The sequence below is a fragment of the Cynoglossus semilaevis genome, chromosome 11 (genome assembly GCF_000523025.1).
Source record: "Cynoglossus semilaevis isolate Cse_v1.0 chromosome 11, Cse_v1.0, whole genome shotgun sequence".
Taxonomy (NCBI): Eukaryota; Metazoa; Chordata; class Actinopteri; order Pleuronectiformes; family Cynoglossidae; genus Cynoglossus; species Cynoglossus semilaevis.
The window spans coordinates 14,095,061-14,112,750 of record NC_024317.1 but is presented as its reverse complement, the minus strand read 5'-3'; the positions used below and the strand labels follow the sequence as shown (position 1 = coordinate 14,112,750).

At 44.7% G+C, this 17,690-nt stretch overlaps 1 long non-coding RNA gene across 1 annotated transcript; it reads right to left on the bottom strand.

Moving 5' to 3' along the window:
- Window positions 1–11,956: 11,956 nt before the first annotated feature.
- Window positions 11,957–15,603, bottom strand: LOC112487757 (uncharacterized). The gene is made up of 3 exons (XR_003051156.1): window positions 15,492–15,603; window positions 15,173–15,353; window positions 11,957–12,317 (listed from the first exon to the last, which is right to left on the bottom strand). It is a non-coding gene; the product is annotated as an uncharacterized LOC112487757 (long non-coding RNA).
- Window positions 15,604–17,690: the final 2,087 nt, after the last annotated feature.

The following is a 17,690-nucleotide window of genomic DNA, read 5'->3' as shown; positions in this document are numbered from 1 at the left end:
GTGACATATAATGCAGGGAGGTGGGGGTTGGAGGACACCACCCGCAGCTCTCCGAGTACAGAGGGTGAGGAAATGCGGTGTGACACAGGTGATCAGATAATCCCCCTATCCCAGCATGCAACCTGCTGCACAGCTCCCCTGCACCACAGGCAGGACACTGAAGCAGGGTAAGATAAGGATTCAAAATCCAGAAATGAGAGGAAAGATGAAAATGATGTGGAAATGGTTTTGTCAGGAAGAGCACATAGGTTGGATTAAATGTTGGTGAAGAAACCTGAGAACATCAACCAGATGAAGCAGCAGAAGAAGATGCCAAACTGAAACACAGGTCCACCTGGACTGACTTGATGAATTTACTGCAGAACCTACAACAGGGTAGGTGAGGGTCCTACCACTGGACCTCCCCCTCCTCCCTGCCCCCCTGCTGTGGCTGTTTACATCAGAAGAGTCTTCAGGACAGTGTTGGTCCATTGACAGGATAATGAGTCTGAAGAATCGTCTCTGAATTTCCTGTCCTCCTCTCTGAGCTGACGGTCAACATTAGTTTAAATTCTGACATTAAATGACACTCAGTGACCCTCTTTTAAATCTTTGCAGCAAAAACAATTGACATTTGAGTATCATCGTATCTGAGGGCAACTGATGTGTGGTGGAGGGCCCCCGCCCCCTTCCTTTGATGAGACACTTTGAAACAAGTGAATGAAAATCTAGTTTTTCTCTTTCTTTTTGTAATGTAGCTGTTAGCGCCACCTGTCATCCCCATGACAGCGACAAAGGTTCAGATATTTGCTCCACAAAGACACACAGACAGATGTTTGTCCTCAACACAGATGAACGTGGATGGATCCAAACAGCAGCGGAGGACAGTACAGTAGCTGTGCTGAGAGAGCTTGGATTGAACCGACAGGAAGCCACGGTTTGATCCACAGTGACATGGAGATGGAAGAACTCTCCGGCTTCACTCTGTAGCTCCCGGGAGGACGGTCCAGCAAAAGGAATATCTGATAAAAACAGAGGATAAACAAGAGAAGAGAACCTTTCTGTGCTGAATTATTGAGTGACTCCGAGGCTGCGGTGTATGCAGAGGATTTGTGTTGATGAATGAGTGCACGCGTGTGAGAATGTGCTCACACACTGACACAAAGCTCTGCCGCGTCTGTTTGATTTATTTTTAAATCCCTCAGCACACAGTCACACCTTCAGTCGTTCTCTTTCTCTCCCTCCATCCTGAGCCGCAGACTCGTCTCCTCCTCGACAGGATGAAGTTATTAACAGTCAGTTTGATCATGACCTTCATCCACAGGAGGAGCCACAGCTTTCATTCCTGAGGCTTTGATTTGGACTTCTGAGGTGCTGTGGCCTTCACACAGCAAAATGTAAAAAGTAATTGAAAATGTTGTTGAGTATGTGGTTTCCATGGTGACGGGTCTTTTGTTAAAATAAGGGAACAGCAAAGAGCATCTGAACCCTGGCTTTAGACTCATTTCTAATGAAATGAACCTTAACCTACTGTCTGTGGCAAAAAAAAATATTATTAATAATAATAATTCATTATTATTATTAAAATATATTCCAAAATGTAATATATATACTGTATACAACACCAACTCCCATTTGTTCACTACAAAAATGAAAGAACAAGCAGTGTGTGTTTTTATTGGAGTACACACACACACACACACACACACCCAGCTGCAAAGGCTGGTTTGTGAACCATCAGCCCTCGCCAAGGTCTTGATTTCTTGACTGTTCAAAGTGGCGATTCACAGATTTCTGTGGAAGCAGCGTGTGCACATGTTTGGCCCCGTGCTCCATACTTTGGCCCACCACTGTCAACTGCACTGTAGCAGCCAACTGCAGTCACAACGGCCCTAGAATCTGGACTTTTTCTTCCGAGGGCAGTCACAGTCTGGTGTTGTCTTCAGCACTGCTGTATGTCCACACAGGTCTGGAGCGTGTCCTCTGAAAAGTTGACACAACAGGAGGCAATAAACAGGACTAGTTTCTGTGATGTTGAAGCAGATCCACAGACAGAACCTAACTGATCTGATCATTGATCTGAATCAACTCAGTACAAAGCAGCTTTGATGTTAGAGTCCTAATGACTTTGTGAGAAATAACACTTTTTATTTTAAGCATCTATTTCACTCACCACTGATCCAAATAATTTCTACACTGCACAGATTAGCCTGCAGCAGCCTCCAGCTCTGCACCTGAGGGATGTCAGCTGCTGCCAGTCTGCTCCACTCAAACATGAATTATTAATACGAGGTGGAAACATATGTGTTAATGCAGTAAAAATACTTTCACTGTCTTGACTGCAGGATCCCACTGTGACAAGTGAGGAGGACTGTTCCTAGAATACCTGGTACTAATGTGTTCCTCTGTACACAACTATACTACAGTAGAGAACACAACACTGTGTACCCACAGTATGGTACAGGAAAGTACAACACAGTACAGTGTACCTCTACTCAGTCCCACCGTGTACAGTACAGTACAGTACACAGTATCTGTGCTCAGTCCTACAGTACAGTACCAGAGCACAGGGACAAAATATTGGCATTTTATTATCAGTGTATAAATTGATTAATTACAATAAAAGTGACCGTCCAATCAGTGTCGTCCAATCAGAAACAACCGTAGACTCTGTGAAGAGTAGAGTCAAAATAAAAGTCTTTGTAGCTTCTTTAAAAAGGTGAAAAGGTCACAGCAGATAGAAGACCAGCCTTCACCTTCAAAATAAAAGGTCAAATTAGAGACAACATTTATCTCCTTTCTTTTGTTTATATTGACGTTGGTCACATGATGCTCCGAGGACTTCACTGATGATGTAATGTCTCTTTATGTTGTTCAGTGATTGACAATAAAATCGGACTTTAGTGACTGACAAACCCTAACAGACCTCCATCAGTACACAGACCAGTCTGTATGGAGTACCAGTGGAGTACCAGTACCCACAGTAATCCCTGTGGCCCAGTCGGGCTGCAGCCCGTTGTAATGTGAGTCTAAAACAGCAGCTTCTCCTCTGACCGGCCTCTTTAAAGCGCTCTGTAATTACTCTGACCTGTAAAATCCCCGCTGTCTTTGTGTCCTTCGCTCTTCAAAAGAGTGTGTATCCTTCACACATTCACCCTGAAGATGAATACAGCTGTTACACTATCTGAGGTAAACACCCAGCACAGGTCACATTCCTGCTGCGCTCTCACTGGATTTCTCCTCCAGGAGCAGGTCTGTTGTCTGTGAGAGGATCAGTGATGGTTCTGTAGAGACGCAACACACACTCACACACACACACACACACACGGAATATGTTTTCTGTGTGATGTCAGAATTGACCGTGATACATGCATTAACTGTACAGGCAGAATCCCACCAACAGTATATCCAAGAATCCCACCAGGAAATCCATCAACTCTATGAAGATTTATTTTGAGTTTTCTCACAAATCTGAGCATCGGTGTCAGGAGATCAAGGATGTTATTTTATTACAGATTGTGATTATTGAATTAGCTAATTGATAAATCATATATTTATTTCACTATTTGGTGCCACACCGATGGTTCTTGGTTTGAATCCAGTTAGGGTGGAGAGAAGCATCTGGTGTGAAAGCCACAGATGAAGGGAAGAAAATGTGATTGATTCAGTTTCTTGTTCAACTGACTCAAGTCTCAATGATTGAATGAGACTTTAAGCAAACCCAAACCAGGAGTTTCCTTCTCCGTTCGCTCACAGCTGGTTAGGTATTTAAACGTGTTCCAACGCCGTCTTGTTTGGGTTATGACATCCCATTACTGTCAGGCTGGGTGTGAAGGATGAGAGGGACCACTGAAATGAACGGCTCAGTGTTGTGTAATCCTGCAGTAACAGGTTCAGGACTCCAAACACGAAGCCGTGCAGCGGACTGTGGCGTAGGTCTGGGCCGACGGCTGGTTGATGTGGTTACTGAGAAAGGTTTGAGGTCAGTGTCGAACATCTGATCGTCAATTAAAGTAAAATAAAAATCACAGCAGAAGAAGTCGGCGTCGGCGTCGAGAGGCCGCGGCCGTAAGTCAATGTCTACAGTTAAAATACCAGTCGTGGTCGTGTCATAAAGACAGCTGACCTTTCTTGTAATTTGCAGTGACCTTACCTTGAACTCAGCTTGAAAGCACCATCAAATACAGATGTGCGTGTGGCGTCAGGGCAGCGACTGCTGAGCAAGAAATTGCAGCCAATGTTGTGAGCGGTGTGGAGTGTTGCACACCAACACCTGACTGGGCTGCAGAGAGTCGGACGCTCCAAACTTTAATTGATTTTTTATGGTCACATGACATTTGTCTGGTCCGGGCTGCTGTGATGTTCCTCAGTTTAAGCCTACAGTAGTTCTGGTTCTGTTGTCAGGTTTTGATGATTTCTGTCACTGAGGAACTCACACACCTGGAAATGTCCTCCAAGGTCAAGTAGGAAGTAGGAGATGTCAGAGAAGAATCCAGAAGGACACGGAACGTGACGGAACATGAGAAGATACTGCAGTACACAAACAAAGCAGAGTAGAGTAGAGTGTAGGTCCGTCTTTATATCCACTGTGTGTTGAACTCCTGGATCTTCATCACTTCCTCCTCCTCCTCATTAAAATCATCACACACATTTATTTCCCAACTCCCTCTAAAGAGTCAGAATCAGATGAAGAGAAAAATGACAGTTGGCCAAAAAACACAGTGTGATGTTGAGGGACAGCATAAAGGACCCCTCCCCCCCAAAAAAAAACCCTTTACTTGGACATGCTGCATTCAGAGTCACTGCTGAATGAAGTGAAAGGTGCAGAATGTGTGGTGAGGTCCACTGAGGTCCGACTTCCAGGCACTGAGTGCCAACACAGGCTGAATGGAGCTTTTTTTAAAGATGAAGGAGAGGAGAGGAGGAGAGGAGGAGAGGAGGAGAGGAAACCGTTCTGCTGCTCTGGACCTAAACTCATCAGCCTGGGCTTTGACCTTCTCAGCAGAAATTTCACACCGTGTGACTGGAAAGATGAGCCGGAGCTCAGTTCTGTCAGCTGCTTTCACTGGAGAAGAATTTCTTTCAGTTCATTGTGTGACACTGTGCTGAATGTCCGCCTTTTAGACCTCGACCTCTGGCCCAGGCTGTGGTTAATGCACTCTCACCTAATCAGACACACACTGTAGAACCAGTGCACAAGCAAAACAACACAACAACAACAACACACTGGACAACACAACAACAACAACAACAGTGACTTTTTCAGTTGGTTTTCTTTGCATAAAAATACATGCAAATCTGTCTTGCATTCCAGAAAAACTGGGATGCATTTTTTTTCCCAAGCTGATAAAATTCAGATTTCACTCATCGGAATTCTCCGGAGTGTTGACGTGTCATGTGAAGTGATAAACAGCCAGACAACAAACCACCGAGTCTGCTGTAACTTCGTGAAGACATTGTTCTGTGTTTTTGAGGAAATTAAAAAATCCTCCTGAAGACGTTACTGCCACACAGTTGAGACCACACACACACACACACACACACACACGTATTGGCTGCATTGCATGCAAAGAATGTTGAAAAAAATCCCCTGCTCTTTTCCTTTGCTTAACCACTTTGCCACATTCATAAGCGTGAAATGATTATCCTCACCCTCGTTTCCTCACACGGCTCCACGGCCCTGCGGCACGTTTCACACCAATGTCTGTGATAATTGTGGTTCAGAAATGTTGAAAATGAACTTTGGTTTGTGGCTGGAGGAATGAAGAGAGCGGCTCCACATGTTCAGTGTCGTTCTGCATGTTGAACAGAAATCCCTGAGTCTGCAGGTTACATCAGGTTCTGTTACTTCAGTAGATGCAGTAACTCACTGCGTGTTACTTCACCACAGAGAAAACATAATTACTGCGTCTGTCGGGGTAGAAACACGACGGCCCGACTGATACTCCACTCAATCTGATTTCTGAAACTTCACAGAGACACAGATAACGTCGGACTGGGTACATCACTGGGTACTAAGTAGTAAAATCAGAATTAACACGCAGTACAAGTACACACTACTGGACAATAACAGTGTTTTTACCTTTCCTTAAACCATGACAGTGTTTCTGTCACTTGTACCACAACAAACATGTACAACAAGCCTGGCCCACACCGAGACGTACAGCTGTTAGCACGAGTCTCTGTGGCTCCACTAAGACAATGAGCTCAGACTGTGTGAGTGAATGCTGGGCAAAAACATTTCCATCTGAGGGGGGGGGGGGGGGGGGGTTCCCAAGTGACGACCTGATGTTTACACCCATCACAGCCTGGTAATTACCTGCACGTCTCTGGAGTCAACTGCTCCATCCCTGATGCTCAGTGACATTAAACAACCAGATTTCATAAGGTGATGATGTCATCATTTTTAATCTCCTTAATTGCACTGCTGTGATAATTTCCTGGTAGGTAGGTAGTTAATCTGTGTAATCTTGGATTTCAAAATAAAAGACAGGCATGTCATGTAGAGAAAAAGTTAGTTTAGGTTAAGTTAGGTTAGGTTAGGTTAGGGTAGGTTAAGTTAGGTTAGGTTAGGTTAGTTTAGGTTAGGTTAGGTTAGGTTAAGTTAGGTTAGGTTAGGTTAGGGTAGGTTAAGTTAGGTTAGGTTAGGTTAGGTTAAGTTAGTTTAGGTTAGGTTAGGTTAGGGTAGGTTAAGTTAGGTTAGGTTAGGTTAGTTTAGGTTAGGTTAGGTTAGGTTAGGGTAGGTTAAGTTAGGTTAGGTTAGGTTAGTTTAGGTTAGTTTAGGTTAGGTTAGGTTAGTTTAGGTTAGTTTAGGTTAGGTTAGGTTAGGGTAGGGTAGACAATTCAACCACAGCAGCCTTGACACAGATGACATCATCTCTCCGTCTGACTTTACTGTTTTGTTGTTTTGTTCTTGATGTCTTTCTGACCTCTGCAGTATCAGCTCCCCAACTCTAATCCACAAATGACTGGTGGCTTCACAGATTATTAGGTGGAAAGAGGAACTGGATGAAAGTCATGATTGAAAACATGCTCTTTACATGAATCTGCTGATGAGGTGTTACGGCTGAGCGGGCGATTATGGTAATGTGACACTACAGGAAGTCATGGGAAGATCAGACGTCTGTTTCTCTTCACTCCAACCAAAGAGATGAGGTGTTTGGTTGTGATTGTTTTTCCTCAGTCCTTAATTTTTAAAAACTAAAACAGATGAGTTGAAATAAGGCAGAGACTTCACCGATGTAAAAACTCTGTCTGTTGTCTGTGGATACAGACCTGTGTTTGTTCTTCTGACATTCTGAATTTTGGTTTAGGGCTGAATCAGGTGAAGTTAAAGGACAAATATGTGTATTTCTCATCGGTCTACAGACTGCTTTTCAAATGGCCATTTTCAGGTTGACTGACGGCCTCTCCTGTGAGAACTCTCTGCATCTGCCCTTGGGCCATCATTGACAGATTACCCAGCATGCTGTGTAACACAAGAGACGTTAACTTGGCTGTGGTAGGAAAGCTCAGATGGAGGCTAAAAGATGCTTCTTACGTCACCTAATGGGGGAGAGTCGGGAGAGTGAGGAGATGCCACGAGGATCCTGCGGCTCCTTCTGAAGGAGGAGAGGCCGTCCGGCTGCAACCAGCTTAGGTTTCCCCACAACTTGTTGCTTGGTGCTAAATAAATGCTGGCATGTTGAGTGGAGACACCCAACACCCGGAGCTCATCCAGAGACGACTGCAGCAAGAGCCAGTCTCTGACCCACTGTGTGACCTTTTAACCTCATCCTTCACTCCCTGGGTTGGCCCGGTGCTGCCCGTGTCCAATCTGTCAGATTCTTGTTAACCAGTGACGCTCGGTCGGGTATCGTAAACAACACTGTCGCTCAGGATCAGTCGTGGTTTATATAGTCTGGCCTTCAAATCTTTTGAAAGACCTTGGTTAAACATCTCCTGAGCTCCACTTCTCCAAGTCTGCTCCTTCCTCAAAACACACAGAGTTGCATCAGATTTTTGTTCAAATTTCAAATTCCCAAGATCAATTTCACACATTTCTCCTGGCCAAAGCCATGGCACGGAGGAGAGTTCTGCACAGTTCTCCACACCTCGCTGTCAGTCGGTGCACAAAGGGAATTTATCATTAAAGAAGCACAATCAATATCTCTCACCCCCTGCATAGCAAAGCAGAGCTGGGCCCCCACCGTGAAGCCCAGTGCTGAGCTCTGGGGGGGAGGAGTGGGGGGGGGGGGTGCATGCAGTTCCAGAGGAGCTAATTAGAGAGTGAGTGCAGGTTGTCTGGTTAGTCCACATCCAGCTGTGGGAATGGTGCTAATGAGACATGCTGTACCAACACAGTCAGGCTGGAGATGGCTGCTCACCCTCTTATCTCCTCCACTTGTATAATCATTCAAATGATACATAATTAATGCTTTTATTCCCTTCTGGAGCTTCTCACTGGCAGCAGAACGAATCTCTGCCAGCTACATGGATCCAACATGTAAGATCATGTCTGACACCATGTCGTTTCTTTAGAAACGCGGCTGAGACAAGCAGAACACAGCTGTGTTAAAACAAGTGATTAGAGAGCCTCCAAGAGCCGGCGTCATTAATACACTGTTAGTGTCGTAGTAGAGTAGATGTTTTATTGGTGTTTTAAAGGACAAATATTCTTCAAAGTGACTTTGTGTTCGCTCACTCTAAGATTTTTTATTTTTTTATAATCCCACAAAATCTGGAAATGTTTCTCAAACCCAGCTGTTCTGATTTCACTGTGTGACATCACAAGAAGGCGATTACCATAACCCCGCCCCTCGGATCATGTTGCTCCACCCACTAACACCACCTGTGCAGGAGTCAGGCCATCTCTCCCTGATTGCATAACCGTTGCCAAGGTTACACAAAAACGTCTTAAGGTCTTCCCGTAATTAACACAAGTGTGTTAATAATCCAACTGCGGTCCAAATAAGTTCCTTTTGAATGAATCATAGACAGGAAGTGGTGATTGTTCCAACCACAGGGAGGCCGAGCTCTTGGACCTGGATGGATCGGTTAAAGTTAAACTTTCATCAGTCAGTTTAACTGTGTCTCTTTGAAAAGCCCCTCTTTTGCTGATTAATAGTAATTACCAATTAACTGTAGTAATGGTGCACATCCAGGCAGACGGCCGAGCAGCATGCCCACTTTATCTTCATTAGAGAGAAGTGGGCCGTGAGCACCAGGCCACATTTTGACCTCTGTCTCCAGGGAAACATCACTTGGCAGCAGGTCAGGCTTCATATCAGCCGGAACGTGATTCCTTGCAGCCTGGACTCCCAGAGTCCTTGTTTCACATGTGTTCTCCTGGGAGAGGTTAATCCAGGGATTATCCTCCATTTATTAAACAAACAATGGTAAATTAATATTAGCTGATCTAATCAGGCCAATCATCTGGGGGCTTTCTGTTAGTGCATGTCGACCACTCTCTGCTAGGCTCTACAGGAAGAACATGGAACACGTAACGGCTCCATGGGTCTGTGTGACTCCATCCATGTCCCTTCTCCTGTGTCAGGGCCTCAGCACTCACGTCCTCACGGGCATTTCAGAGACCTCGCCGTCTGAGTCTGGAGGACAGAACTGAAAATCACAGAGCGTGACGCGCTCCTGTGTCAGTGACGCTGCCGACCAGAGTAAATATTTACAAAAGTATGTGCTCCAACATCTGTTGCGGTCTGGGCCGGATGGCTCAGCGCTGGAGCAGTGGAGACGAAGCACATCGTGAACACTTGGGAACGTACGCGGTCTCAGGTTCCATCGACTCATCGCGAGGGTTAGGGTGCCGTAAACAACTGGTGCCAGATGTTTGTCATGAGGCTCCCAAGGAGGTTGAAATGAGCGAGGATTTCTGTGACCGTTCAACATCATTGACAGACAGAGAACAGTTGGCAGAACTGTTGTCAAACCCTGGATACTTTGTTACATGAAACACTTGTTGTAACGTCAGGCCGGTTTGACAACAAGTAAAAGGGACAAGGACTATGAAACGGTCCAGTTGAGGAGGCAGCGCCACAAAAACACAACAGTGGTCCACTGGTGGAAGACAACAGAGTGGGAGGTGTTTATACAGAGGAGTTAACAAGACACAGAAGGTTCGACCATCACTGTGGAGGGAAACACAGGAGGCGGGGCCAGGAAGTGGAGAAACAAAACACCCAAAATGAGCGGAATTGAGGAAAATAACTCAACTGTAAACACTTCATATAAAGACCTGACAGTCCAGTTCATTTCTAATCCTCCAGTGCTGTAGTTAGTAACGGTGACTAACTAATAGTCTAGTTTTTAAAGGTTGAAAAGTTTGAGGTTACAGCTGACTCATCTGAGTCATTAACCGTGGCGTCGGCTGATTCAGGCCTGGACCGGAGCAGATTTACAGAAGCTCTAAGATGTGGATGTTTGCTCAGACCACAGACTCATCCTGACTTCAAACATCTGATACAGGGGAACCATGGAGAACCACAGAGAACCATGAGCCACAAAACCTACGGCTGCTCATCAGCGTAAATCAGCGAATTTACTCATTAACAGGAAACCATCAAACATGTAAGTGGTCGTGACTAATCTGTAGACACAGCGCTGAGGTCACAGGGGTCACAGCCCTCAGGTCCTCCACCTTTACCTTCATTGGACAATGCATCGTAAAGAATCCCCCCAACAACCTGACTCCTGGCCTCCTTTTCCCACACTGCTGTGAACGGGGGCCCCTGGAGGCAGAGGCTTATAAAACAGATCCCTGCAGCCCAGCGCTCTTACCCCCACCACCAGCCCTGTACAAACAAGACCCTTGCGAGTGAGCTACATTGCCCCCACAACTGCCACGGTCTGGGGTTTTATGAGACACAGTTTGACACCGTGTCGTGTGGAAGTCCTAATGAGTCTCTACTGCAACCTGAGCGCTGGTAAAGATGGTGTTCCTCTGTGTTCGCTGGTTCTGTGGCTCGGTGTCAGGTTACACCACTGGTCCACTGGTGGATGACAATTAAGATGTGGGTCACACAGATTTGACGGTTTGGTTTACGACACAGTAGTGGGCTGAGGTTTTAGGCCGAGGTCTACTGTCATGTTGATGACACACCTTTCCTGCAGCCGTCGTCTCGGACCGTACCATGTGGCTGAAGGAGCAGGAGGCTTGTTGGAGTGTCGATGGTTGGAAGTTTGACAGATCTTCTGCTTCTGTACTGTGTGGTTCCTGAGATCAGGCTGTGAAACACATCCCACGGTGATACTGGGAAAGTACACGGGCTACTGTGTCAGCAGTGAAACTGAGTTCAGTTTACAGCCCAGGAAAACGGTCGTCTATAAAAGTCATTGTTAGCAGAGAATTATTGAGAGGAAATGTAAATGTCACTTTGACAGGAAGGACGGAGAAAAAAGGTAGAGCAGAAATACAGCCGGGATCCTGGAAGAAGCGATTCTCCCCTGGTCTCTAATAAAGTCTCACAGGCAGATTAAATGTCCTGAAACTCCTGGTGTAGTTTTACTGTGAACTCCATTAACTGCTGTCACTGTTGACATCTGAAAAGTCATTCATGACAAACAGACCAGAGGAGAGGGTTTATATGTTGGAGTGAGGAGGATTTATATAGTACAAAAATATACTCGGGTACTTTATATATATTCGTCACACTGGACATATTTATGAAGGTAGAGCAGAAGGAAGTGACTACAGTAATGACTCTGAGTGTGTATCCAGTGATGTACAGTAGAGTATTGAGTTGAATATTTGCCCTGACTCAGCGTCTTACTCACGTACGATGGATGTTTACGTGGTGACTGAGGGAAATGAAAACAGATCCTTAAGAACTGATAATGTAATGAGTTATAATTCTTCATCCTGTAAATCCAGCCTCAGAGTCAGAGTCTAGTTTTAATGATCCAACGTTGACAACAAACACACGTTCACTTCGATGACCAGCAGAATCTTTTACATCATCCACTTCAACCAGTTGTTGTTGGCACTGAGTATTTAAGGGAGGGGGCTGGTGGTGGTCAGGTATTCTGGGGGTCACTCTCAGTGACAATATAAAGGCCTGGAGGTCAGTCAGGCCTGGGGACTTTTGTTTATTTCATTCCCTGTAGTGTTGAGTGACATTCCTGTCAACTCCTCCGTTTGACTTGAAGAACATTCGACCACAGCTGATAGAAACACTTAACAGCATATAGAAATATAGAACAGCACACAGCAGCTCTATTATCACTTTTCTTTCTGAGGCTCCAGGATTTCCCTCCAGTCCGTCCATAAACAGAATCAGTTCCAGGTCAACCAACCACAACGTCCTGCCACGAGACCCAAAACTCCTCTCCTGGACTGATGCTCCCTGTAATGAGAGATTTGTTGTGATTTCCATCATTGTCAGCGACGCTTCATTTAGCCCTGGGCCAGATAATGACCTTCCCTTTGTGGATGTTCAGTGTGAAGTGAGTGGAGATGGAGATAGAGAGTTGAAGAAGGTGGAGAGTGAGGGAAGATGAATAAACTAGTTTGTTCTTCCACCGTCCACCGCTTCACACAATTACATCTTTGTATTTGACCTCCAGATCTGGAGGGAGGTCAGGAGAACAGAAGACTGAGGCTGCTGCTGCTGCTGCTGCTGCTGCTGCTGCTGCTGCTGCTGGCAGTGATGATAACAGTGATGATGATGATGATGATGATAGAAGAAGGTATTTGACCTCTGGAGCAGACACCAGTGGCAGAACAGGGAGAAATATAACTTATATAACTTTGTTCAATAAAATAATGCAGTTTTAAATATAATATGTAAATAATTATCCATCCACCAGTCTGTCTATCATGATTTCTACCATCTGGAACAGTGGACTCCCTAGATATTAGTTTAATCCATTCCACAACAGCACTAGTGTCTCGATCCACTCGTATCTTGATCGAATTTTCCCCATTCAAAATAACTAATCCGATTTGTTCCAGTCCACTGGAAATATACTATGAATTCATTATTAAAATCAATTCAAATGACCCCCTATCTAAACATCAGAAAATTTGGTCAAATGACCAAGCGAGGTAGGAGAAGGATTATATCCGTAGGAACCTGTATGCACGGGATTTTCACATTTCGACCTCAGTTGCGGACTCATACCTAGATACTTCCTCGTATCAGAAACAAAATCTTTAAAATACTCGTATTTCTGGAAGCTCGTATCTAGGGTGTTCACTGTAAACGTGCCGGCATATTTTACCACTTTAGCCACGCCCACTTCAAACACCCCACAAGATTAAAGTTCTCCCAAACTTCTCTTGTGAGGAACATCCCAAACCAAAGCTGAGGGGAGAAAAAAAAAAGAGTCAAGTTTTCTCTCAGCCCTGGAAGGAAAAAAAAAGTCAAGTTTTCTCTCAGCCCTGGAAGGAGGAACACATTTTTGGGTTCTTGTGGAGCATGTATCAAGCTTCAGGCTGTGATGATCCAGCAGGGGGCCCACTGCCTTCACCCAGCTTCCACCAATTAAAACACCTCCGACCACAGAGCGACCTCTACAAAGCCCTCATTGTGCTGGACCTCCAACCTGTCAAGACCTACTGTGTTTTGAGTGTCCACACATTTCTTCTTCACATTCCCACAGTTCCCTCTGCAGTCGAGAAGGAAAAACAAAACCCTTCTGCCAGCTTCATGGGAACCATGAGCCTCATGTCATATTGATGAAAGGCTCCGCCCAAACGGCTTATAGATTTCCTGCGTCTCCTTTGAAGACCATCAGAATCTCTCATTTTGTTCAGAGATGCTTTGGGCAGAGAGATGAAAACCTTGATGTTTAGATCAAAAGTGTGTGTTGTCTTTCCCCACAAACAGAGATGTGTTTTATTCACAGTGAATGCATGGGATGATCAAACACAGCTGCTCTTGTCCAAGCTGTTGAGTCCGAACCAGAGACAAGGCTTCATTTTTTTTTTTTTTTTTTTTGCCTGGAGTCAAGAAAGTTTACAAAGCGAGGCCAAACCACAGGGTCCTTCCTCTGTGCTTCTTCACTGCAACCTTCATTTCCTCTCCTCTACTTCTGCTCCAAACACTCTAAAAATTTAACCCTGAATGTGTTATGTCCCCTCCTGCCACCCCTCCCTCCACACACCTCTCGGTGACAGAGTATTCCTTGTGGCAGACCCGGGGGTAAATATGTTCGAAGTAACCCATCATTTTCTAATCCTGAGGTTTTGGCTTCAGACTCACCGACTAATTCTGGAGGTTTCTGTGGATGCATGTGTCCCTCTGAGACCACAGTAACCTGTAATAACTAGTCCAGACCACAGGCTCAGTCAGAGCCAACACACACTTTTACTGCCCACACTTACACACCACACTCACGGCCCAGAGAGAAGCCCGGCCATACAAACACAGCGTCTACACATGGACTGCAGTAACAGCTCATATTATGATATAATAAAAACAGTGTTTGTACCGACATCACTTCACTGATTTCTTTTTTTTAATTAGTAACAGTCATGACAATGACAGTGAGCACACAGGCCTACAGCACCTCTGATCACCCCAGAAGAATAAATCTGTAGAGCATGTGTCAAACTCAAGGCCCGGGGGCCAAATGTGGCCCACCAAACTGTTTTGTGCGGCCCGCAGAAGCTCAAAAAGCATTTAGTAAAGTCCATTTAGCAGAGTTTCTTAACCTGAGAAACTAAAGGTGTTTTTATAATCTATCAAATAATAATCAATTGCAGCATCATGTATTAGTCTGTTATGGAGTAGTTACATCCATACCAGCGGTCCCTGATGTTTTTGTTCCAAGTACTGGTCAGCCAGTACCACCTAGTACTACAGGCTGGTACCAAGGTGCTGAGCATTGAAGGATTATTACATCTTTAAAATCAAACATCTTTTAGACTCTGGTTGTATCATAGTCTGAATGACATTTAAAAATATTGACAGAATATCTTTGAAGTAAGTAAATAAATATGACTGGATTTTCTTTGAATGAAGTAAATTAGTAAATATTAAGTACATTGTTTTTCCACTGTGTCCCACTGCAGCCCAGTACCAAATGATTTATGGACTGGTAGTGGTCCGCGGACCAGAGGTTGTGGGACCCCTGATCTATACAGTCATCTACCCCTGCTGTAGAGGGTGACTGAAGGTCAGCAGACGCAGCAGCGTTCACCTGTTCTTGTCACTTATTTCCATTTCCTGAAGACAGTTACGTTCTGAAAACTCACCTTCACTCCAAACACAGTTCCAGTTCTTCTCACCAGCGCGGTCACCTGAGCAGCTCTCATGAAGGATGCCACTGTGTCAGAGTGTTGACCACAGGTGGTGCCGAGTGACTTCTCTCAGCACGTCTGTCCTGACGGAAACATCTGGAACGCACATGGATCCAGGCTGTGAGCTGGGTGAAACCTGAGCTCCAATCAGCTGATAGAAGAAGAAGAAGAAGAAGATTTGCTCTGTTAGACCTTCATCACACGCCGCTTGACAAATGTTCATTTATATTAACAAGAGGAGTGTCACGTCTGTCGTGAGTTGACTTAGACTCACTCGTTCCTGACAACAGTCCCTTTAACATAGAAGAAACAGAACCATGTCACTGTTGTCATGAGAGTCAGCAGACAGGACCTGAAGGCAGCACGAGGAAGACTCTCTCCAGGTACTCTCATTGGGTCACCAGAACAGGAGAGGTGTATATACCCAGGGCACCAGGTGATCCAGAAACTGACGTAGGTTCAGAATCCCAGTACGTTTGTGAATCCCAACGTGGCATTGAGCCAAATGAGGAGTTACGCCCCCTACCTACGTATGCAAATATCTTTGCCATGAATCCATCGACCTGCAGGAGAATTCATCAGGAGGAAGTGAAAAAAGTAGAAGCTGAACTGTAGATCCTAGTCAGAGGAAAAAATCAGTTAAAATGAAACCCAAGACCGACCCCCCCCCCCCCCCCCCCCCCCCCCCCCACCACCACTACTTGAGAGTCGGAGGAGGGCGGGGCTCCTTCCTGTCAATCACAGCCTATTAGCTGATCAGCAGGAGACCTGGCAGGAATGAGTCACTTTAAAATATCTGGAAATTGAAATTCCTGTCTTTTCAAAAGACATTTAATCCGCTTTTGGGAAAATCCTGCTTATTAAAGTTGAAACGAGTCCATCTTAAATCTTCACCTTTTCAACGGTAAAATCCCATTTTCTGCTAAACTGAAGTGCAAGTGAGTGCATGTCAGGGTTATGCCAACCATGGAAACTGTCACTGTGGGTCCTTCATCATGTTAGGTGTGTCTGAAACAGCATGTGGGTTTGAAAAGGTCAGCTGACTGTTGTTTTCAGTTACAGCCATGAACCTTTCATTTTACCTTGAAGAAAAAAAACATAATCAGGTTTTCAACATGGAGTCTCTGTGTATGTGTGTGTGTGTGTGTTCATACTCACCGTGACCTTAAAGAACTTCTATATGAGTTGACTTAGACTCACTCATTCCTGGCAACAGTCCCTTTAACATAAATAAGAGGAAATACAATCTGTCTTCTGCTCTAAATTCAATAAAGTCAAACTGTGGTTTTCTCCTGAGCACGTCTTAATGAGAACCGTCTGCACGACCACAGTCAGACACTGGGATGTTTCACACAGTTGAAGCTCAATTCTGACTTTACCGTCTCTCACCAAACCAACACAATGACCTGCAGTGTTAGTGTGTTACTTTTTTAGCCACTGTTGGTGCTGTTTTAACACAATCAGCACAATCACTGCTACATATAAAAACCATATAGCATGTAGCCCCCTCAGTGCCCCCCAAATAACCTATCCAGTCCTGCCCCATTGGAGCTGAGCTTCAACAGAGTTTAATACGCTCCACTGCAACAGTTCTGAGGGGTGAACCAGGATTTAATTTTATGATATATTAGAGGATGATTTACGGACTAATAGAACACTGTCAAACTGTTGTGAAATATATAACTAAAAGATGTAAATATAAATACAGTTCATATAAACGGCCTTCCCTGGGAGGCTGCAGGTTGTTTTACCTTTACTGTAAACAGACGTCATGAGCAGATGTGAGTTTCTCAGATCCTCAGTCAAGTGAAATGATATCAGCAGAGAGAGAAACAACGACTCAGACAAACAGAGAGAGATGAGACAATCAGGACAGTCCAACAGAGGGAGCGTTGGTTTCACTCTGGAGACAGACGACTCAGACTTTGTTTTTTTATTGTTCAAAAAAAAGATGCTAAAAAGCTAGTATTTACAGTATATTTGACTTCATCGTGTGGAGGAGAAGTGGAACAAACACACGGAGGTGAAATCAGTCTGGACAGTGATGAGAAGAAGATGTGACATTTTTGATGAGTCCACGACATGTTAGACCTAATTTACCTCAAAACAGGAACTGAGGTTCCAGGAGCTGAAACCTCAAAGACAACTGTGGCAGTATTCTGATGACATCACATGTTTGGTGATGTCACTGCCATTGTAGTACTGTCACAGTCTATGAAAACCTTCTGTTTTACTAATGTGAAAATGTTTCTTAGTTTGTTTCAAAATAAAAGTTTGACTTTAGTTAAACCTCTTTAATCCAACAGTCAGTGAAGTCTGTGTTTGTGAAGGATTTCTTCACGTTGACACTTCTGGGCAACTCACACATAAAAAAAAAGACGGATTATCTCTTTAAGGAGGATCAGTGACACAAAAGAGCAGTCACAAAGACACAGGCACCTACAGCATGTAATGGAATCAAACTGATCCCACA